The sequence below is a fragment of the Euprymna scolopes genome, chromosome 13 (assembly GCF_053919585.1).
Source record: "Euprymna scolopes isolate OS-2025 chromosome 13, ASM5391958v1, whole genome shotgun sequence".
NCBI classification, from domain to species: domain Eukaryota; kingdom Metazoa; phylum Mollusca; class Cephalopoda; order Sepiida; family Sepiolidae; genus Euprymna; species Euprymna scolopes.
In genome coordinates this window covers 106,140,658-106,148,864 of record NC_136494.1, presented here as the reverse complement: position 1 = coordinate 106,148,864, position 8,207 = coordinate 106,140,658, and the positions used below count along the sequence as shown (strand labels likewise).

At 32.0% G+C, this 8,207-nt stretch overlaps 1 long non-coding RNA gene across 1 annotated transcript in view; it reads left to right on the top strand.

Moving 5' to 3' along the window:
* The window catches only part of LOC145292367 (uncharacterized), a 208,023-nt gene that overhangs the window by 15,356 nt on the left and 184,460 nt on the right, over positions 1-8,207 (top strand). The window contains exon 2 of the long non-coding RNA XR_013869587.1: positions 4,463-4,652. This is a non-coding gene — a long non-coding RNA (uncharacterized LOC145292367). The remainder of the gene's footprint in view (positions 1-4,462; positions 4,653-8,207) is intronic.

Sequence of the window (8,207 nt, the reverse complement as noted above, 5' to 3'; positions counted from 1 at the left end):
CCTTGTGAACGATCAAGCAGCGGTGTAAATGGGGAGCGGGGAAAGTAGGAATTTATTAGAGGGGTAAAGACTTTACAACTTCCATTGATTCTAACAGATTTTGGCAGTGAACTCTCATCAGAAAAATTATAGGAATGTACGATTATCGAGGAAGTGTAGAGGTAATAGGCCTATAGCACACCTCAGATAATGTGCTGCAGTTTGTGCATATTACATTTGCATGAAATGTCTTAATTTTTAATCCTATTAAAGTCAAAATCACACGGGGAAAAAATGAGTTCATTTTATATAGATAGATAGAAGAGAAGAGATAGAAGATAGATAGATAGAAGACTAGCGGGACTACCCGGCGTTGCTCGGGATCGTCTAAACAATGAGAAAATTTAATTTGATTTTGAATATATTTGTTATTCTTAGGAGAGAGGAATTTTTAATGTCTATGCATTATTTGCTATTTCGAGTATTGTTGCTTAACTTTGTTGGCATACATAAAGTATTTTGTATTATTCGATAATAGTATTTTACTGTCCCCCTTCTTATATTAATAATTATAAAATTGCTTTATAATAAGAATTATTTAATTGTTAGGTGTAAATACAGACGATTTTAAAAAAAGATCCCCTCCCAATATTAAGAATGGCTTTCGAAATAATAACGTTTGTATTTCGGCACGAGTAAAATACTATCTCCCTCCCATATTTAAGAATTAATAAATTGTTAGGTGAAAGTACAGAAACGTTTTTTAAAAAGTTTATCCCTCCCAATATTAAGAATGGCTTTCTAAATAATAGAGAAACAAACGTTAACTCATATGATGCCCCCCCTTTCCTCCGTAATGGTTGGGCTTACGAATCCGACGTAGAGTTTCATATGGAAATGCACTGTTTACATTTTAAAATAGAATAATTTCGATCTTCGTCGGTAAATATTTTAAATCCCTCATAATTTGATTTGTTCCTAATCGATTTTCGTGAAATTTTTGATCGGAAAATTAATATTTAACTCTGGGTATATAAAAAAAATAACGATGTTAAACTTCGGAAAGAAATCAGAAAAATGGAAACAGAAAAAAACATAAAACGAAACGAAATAAACGGAAATGATGTATTATATCTTTATGTATAAAAAAATAGAAAAATCCTTGTTTTTTTTTTTTAGTGTAAAGAGAAAAAAACGTTGATTAACTCATATGATGCCCCCACCCTTTCCTCCATAATGTTTGTGTTTACGAATCGGACGTTTAGAGTTTCATATAGAAATGCATTGTTTACATTTTAAAATCGAGTAATTTCGATCTTCATCAGTAATTATTTTAAATCGCTCGTAAATTGATTTGTTCCTAATGGATAGTGAGTTGTTCCTATTCGAGTTACGTAAAAATTGGATATTTTACATTCTGAAATGCGATAATCACGATGGTATAATTATTTTGATCGTAAAATTAATATTTAACTCTGGGTAAAAAAATAACGCCGTTAAACTTCAAAAAGAAATCGGCAAAACCGAAACAGAAAAGAAAAACATCTAACGAAACGAAACGAAATAAAACGGAAATGATGATTTATGTGTTTATGAAATAAAAAAAAGCAAAGTATTATTGTAATTAAGCAACATAAGCGTAGTGCGTTTCACGCAATAGGAAGCATTTTAGTTTTTGTAAGCAACTACTAAACCCGAAATCGGTGTTCGTTCGTAACTGTCCCTTGTGAACGATTAAGCAGCGGTGTAAATGAGGAGCGAGGAAAGGATGAATTTATTAGAGGGAAAAGATTTTACAACCGATTTTGGCAGTGAACTCTCATCAGAAAAATGTAGGAATGTACGACTATCGAGGAAGTGTAAAGGTAATAAACACCTCAGATAATGTACTGAAGTTTGTGCATATTGCATTTGCATGAAATTTCTTGAGTTTTAATCCTATTAAGGTCAAAATCACATGGAGGGGAATGAGTTCATTTTATATATATATATATATATATATATATATATATATATATATATATATCATTAGTATAATAACCATCTTAGCACAGATATAAGCCACAAAGATAGCATTAGTTTAAAATTTTAATGGTTTTCTTTCTTTGAGAATTATTGTATCGTTTCAGTGACACCTGTAAAATATTAAAGTTTATAAAAAATGAGACCACGGTATATACTCTGTTGCCTAGAATATATGTTCCATAATTCATAATGAAAAGTTCAATAGTTTAGGAGTTTACTAAACACATAAATATTATTCACGCTCACACATGTACAGCAATCCTTTAAAAATCTATTCCTTAATATCTATCAAAATCTAAGGTAAAGGCATTCTTTTCGCTAATAAAGTTTTTGCATTTAACTTGTAATGTTATTTGAAAGCCAGGTGCGATTTAGGGTGGGTGCATTCCTAACATTTTTACAAAAAGAATAATATATACATGTTATTCTAAAGTTTATAATGATTCGGTCATACGTTTTTGAGATATATATATATATATATATATATATATAATCAAAGCGAGCCCCATAAAAGCAGCGGTCAAATGTTATATAGATATTTGATGATATCGTTTGCAGGCATTGATCTTATAGGCCAGAAGATAGAACTGCCAACTATCAACTAGATTGTTGCAGATTTGATCCCTGGTTCGGGATAAGTGCTAGTTTAGCCGCACTGAAGAACTATGATACAGCGAAACAGCATGTCTGTGGATGACATATATAATGAACTTCACATATTAGACAAAAAATGAGCAGTTGTATGACCATTTCTCGTGTGAAGGTGTTGTTATTGCCCCCCATCGTGACGTGATTTTTTTTCAAGTTATTAATTGAAAATTATTAAAATCTAAAAAAATAAATAACTTAGTGACAATTCGAAATTTGAGCCGGAATTTGGAAATCTTTTAACTGTATAAAACAAAGTCACTTCAGACTTGAACATTAGTAAATATATTTGCATCAAGTGCTGTTATAAATTGAAACTCAAATATTTAATTAATAACATTATTCACTTTCACAACAATTTGGTTCTATTTATACTTTAATAAGAAAACGGTGCCATCAATATTAAATTTAATTATCAAAAGTTCATATTTAAAATAGATATTAATCTTACATTCACTTAATTATTATATAAATTCTTTTTAATGAACAGAAGTGATGTAAACGCCGTCTTTTAATATTTTAAGAGTTAAACAATGCTAAGAATGTAAGTTTGTGAGAACATACGTTTAATTTATAACTAACGGGGAGACTCAACGTTGCCCGGGATTGAATGATGATTAACGAATGTTTCATACTCCTATATTTTTATTGTCATTGAAATCGATGTGCGTGCTCATTTTTTCAATCAATCGATAGATTGTCTGTTCTTGTTGGGGACCCATCGCGGTGCGCCTGAGGGAAGCTTCACATGTCTCCCCGCAATGACTTTTTCCAGAATACATTGTAGTCTACATTGCACTGTAGAGAAACTACTATTGATTTTATAAAAAAAATTTAATACATAATGGCTCGAATTGAAGTTTAAAATGCAAAAGTCAAGTATCATGCTTCAAATCTGCTATAAACAGAAACATTCATTTCGAACGCGCCCCTCTCATATCACAGAACCTGCTGAATTACCGAAGTATTGCTGCTATGTGTTTGTCACGGATATTTTGTTTTTCCCATTCAGTCTGACTTGAGAACTCACCGTTGTCTCCTCTTATATTCTTTTCCTACTTCTTTCATTTCAGCTGTTTTTATTTTGTTCATTCCCACAATTCCTAAGTAGATGTATCCTTCTTTTCCAAACTCTTTTATCATTTCCCTATTCAAAGGCTTTATTCCTTTACTTTCAAAAAAATTCCTCCTTTTCTTTTTTTTTTTTTTCTTTTTTTTTTTTTTTTTCAATTTCGGTGAATCACACTTCTTCATGACAAATTCCATAATTACGTCATTACTGGACGTGTTAAGTACTCACACGCATACTTAGCTGATCTTTATTTTTTTTTCTTATAAATTTAAGTTGTCCATAAATAACAAATGGTTTATCCGGTACTCCTTTTTTGCCTCACTTATAACATGTATTTACTTTTCGTAATATGAATGCAAAGGTATCCTATTCAAATCAAGCAATGACAACAAACTGTCGCCCTGAAAAATTACTCTCTTCCCGTGAACTTCCCCAAGATCTCCCCCCCCCCCGTTTGATTCAAATGACACTTTTATTCTTTAATACTTTTTTCTTTTCTTTTTTAAAGAAATCTAACACATTCACTAATATTCTAAATATTTCCATATGTTCTTTAATCTAGCTATGTGGAACCAGACCATAGGCTTTGCGGTAACCGATTCATGACATGGATAGATTTGTGACCATTTTCTTACAATTCAAAAGTATTAATTATCAATATACAATTGGTCTTTGATTCCTTTACTATCTCGCCTACATTCCTTTTAGTTCCTCAGCTAAGACCTTTGCCTGTTTCAGATATTGGTAAACCTCATCTTGGAAAATCCATGTCAAAAATTTCCACATCAATGGAAGGCAGGTAGTTATCGACCGCAGTGTACTTTGGTGTATTCTTCTGGCAGAACACTATCGCCCATGTATGCTCCATTCAGGAATTACACCTTTCAAATTTCCATCAATTTGAGACGCAGTCCTTCCATGCAAGTAGGTAAGGTATTTATCCAATATCTCTGAATACTTTATGACCCGGGAGTCTTCTAATTTGGAATTTCTCTACATTGTCTTTTAATTTTTTTTCCTTGTTCACTTTCACTACATATTGGATTTGCTTAAACTTATTTTCTATTTCATTTTTCAAATCTTTCAGCGACAAAGAACTTTCGTCATGTTCCTATTTAACACTTTAAATATCACCTCGAAACCGTGTAGATTCTCCTGAATTTGATATTATCTTTGAGAAATTTGGCTTTTTTAATTTCTTCATAGAATTTCTGGTCCTAGCCAAACACACTATTTTGTCTAAACTGTTCTCTTAGTATTTCTTCACCTTTGCATTTTTTTCTACCATTCTTTGCTTTATTTCAAGAAAAATTTTATTGCCTTTCTTTCCACTCTATACTTTTCATCCAGTGCTCGCTCATTAACAATAACTTGTCGTGTTCCCTGGAGTCTGAATGACAACAATCTCCTCAGATTTTCAGTACTCGCTGCCTTTTTCGATAACTAATATAAATGACTCTGAATTATCGCAACAGCTGCTTACCATTGATTTCTCACTGATAAATTACCATTGGTACTCCTTGAGGTTTGTGTGGCAAAAAGTCTCTCAAATCTCGGTGTCTTCTGCGCTTTCTTTTTATTATTGGCTCACAAGGAGCTTTCACGCGAGTCATCAAAGATCTCTCCTTGAAAACAGCCTGTGATGTTCCCTGGAAGCTGAGTGACAAGTCTCCCCAGGTTTCCATTACTCTCCAGCTGTTTCGATAACATCTGCAAATAAATTTGCATTATCGCAACAGCTGCTTGCCATTGATTTCTCGTTGGCACCGACTATTAGTCTTCACTGGAATTTAAGTGGCTATTATTATTATTATTATTATTATTATTCACGTTAGCACACCAGTTTTTGTTAGATCACCGAAGGTAAACGATATAGATTCTGGTCAGTAATAAATGGATGACCATTTAGGAATATCAGGTGCTGTATGTGCTCCTTGCTTATCTCGACCTTGTTTACAATCATCTTTGACTAATTCTTCCAATTGGAATCCAGCAGTGTTTATTCAGATCTGGTGTTGTTGTGGATTGCGTGACACTTGTTTCACAATTACACGCACAGCCACACTTACCGGGAGTATCCATTAAGACCGAACGGAGACCATTATTATTAGTAGCAGTAGTATTTTAACTTTTTGTTTCATGATACATTGTGAATATCAGCCAATATTTTGTTTCATGATACATTGTGAATGTCAGCCAATATTTTTCACCTAGAAATACTATCATTATCGCTTACTTGTGTCGGTACCTCGTGACATGTACGATGTGTAAAAGGATTCGTAATGCCAAATTTGGTGCAATTCTAATAGTTTTAAAATTTTATTATATTTCTCTTAGTTTGTCTGTTTCAACTTTTTCCTGATTTGACTGAAATTTTGTATGCACCTTTATGATAAGGTGCAGCGAACCAAGTATTGCATCTGCGCAGTGCACAACCAGGGATTAATAAGGACTAGTCACCACAAGACCGAATTTACTTTAGAAGTTTGGCATAAACTACTCCTAACTCAATGGGCTATAAAAGTTTAGTAATAAGCGTTTGTATTACTTGTATTATTAGTAACATATTTAGCTCTTCTGACGCGCTTGACAGCTTCAGAACGGTTACGGCTAAATTTTTAATGATGTCCAGTTGATTTTGAGCCTACAATGATCATCAACCGAGACAAAACTTGCTCAACTGTAGTAGTAGTAGTAGTAGTAGTAGTAGTAGTAGTAGTAATGATAATAATAAGAAGAACCTTTAGGATATTTATTAGAATGTTGGCTTTTTATTTTATTTTATATTTAACAAGTTTTTTTCTTCTTGGAAATTAATTTATTTTCACTTTAAGTTAAGTAACAAGATTGTTTTTAATAAACAATAAAAGTGTTAATTTATAAGTTAATTTATAAGTGATAAAAACTCAGTTTGTCATATCCATCCAAATACCACAATGAATATTCATTTCATTAATTTCTCCAAAGAAAATATTTGCTAGACTGATGTTGATCCTAATTGCCTTTTAAATTAAAATGTCTTTCAAATTTTTATATACTGTGGTTTTCTTCTAAAAATAATAAATATACATTAAGGCATGTCTAGTCAACTTGTAGATGATTGTAATATAATCAAGTGTCGTTTTTTTTTTTTTTTTTTTTTTTTGCTTGTCAGAATTGATGAAAAACTAAAGTAAACGTTGTTATTTGACAGTTACGTCAGCTTTGACCGGGTTAATTCGGCTTTAGTAGCGTAATATTCACGAAACCCCTTTATCATACGTGATATACCTGATCTGAATTTTTTTTTTTTTTTTATGAATGTAGAAAGTTAGTCGCATCTTTGTAAACGTCATTTTATAAGCTTAATTTGAAAATTTCGAAAACTAAATAATGCTATATAATTTTTTTTATTAAATGATCAAAATAATTTTATCGGAGATTATTTTTGTTAAAATAACCTCTTTATAGGAGACCAAGTTTTTCTACTCGATATTCGCGCTAACCACGAAACCCACATCGATTCAGGCTTTTCAATATCGACCAACAACACCGGCCGTTACCTTAGGTTCTCCACGAAACGCTTAAATACATTCATATAAAATCCTTGCAGTTTTAGGGGGTTGTGAAACAGTATTTTATTTTAAAAAATATTTGTGCGTGTTTTGTTTGTTTCTACTTGTGCGGTGATAATGGCTTGAGTTAAATTTTAAAATGCAAAAGCCAAGTATCATGGTTCAGTTGTGCTCTAAATATAAACATTCATTTTGAACGCGTCCCTGTCATATTAAAAAATCTACTGTTGATTTTTATATGCTGGGCCTTTCTGCTTCTGTAGTAATGAAACTTGGGTGTACTTATGATGTTAGGCTGTATAAGGCGTTAACTTTAATCAAAACCACATGTTCCTTCCTTCACCGGATTTTTTCGATTATCGATTATCATTGAAGATAATCCGGTACAAAACATATCTAAGAACACTGTCAGCACAAAAGTTCATTTAAATTTTTTAAAACTCGGCCCAGAGTCTAAAGGGAACAAACACACGCACGCACAAAGTTTCTTTTATATAATAGTTGATAGATAATATATATATATATATGTATATATATATATATATATGGCATCCACATACAGTACTGTTTCGCTGTATCACAGCTCATCGGTGTGGCTAGACAAGCAACTACCTCAAGCTAGGATCAGTGCGGCTAGACTATATATATATAATCATTTAAGCACGGTAGTGTTTGAATATATGGTTAAGTGTTAGTTTTACTCATTTAGAACTGCTTTAAAGCTTCACCGCTCACTCATTTTTCAACCAAATTTCAAACAATTTTTACAGTTCATAGGTCACATTCTCAGCTATATTTTGAAATAAAACTTTTCAATTTTCGTTCATTAAAGAAAGTTATAATAAAATTACTCGTGTTCAAAAGTCTTCAGAATAAGTAAAGAATGTGAGACACAGTTTCTTCTGATTGGCTGTTTGTTACCATAGCAA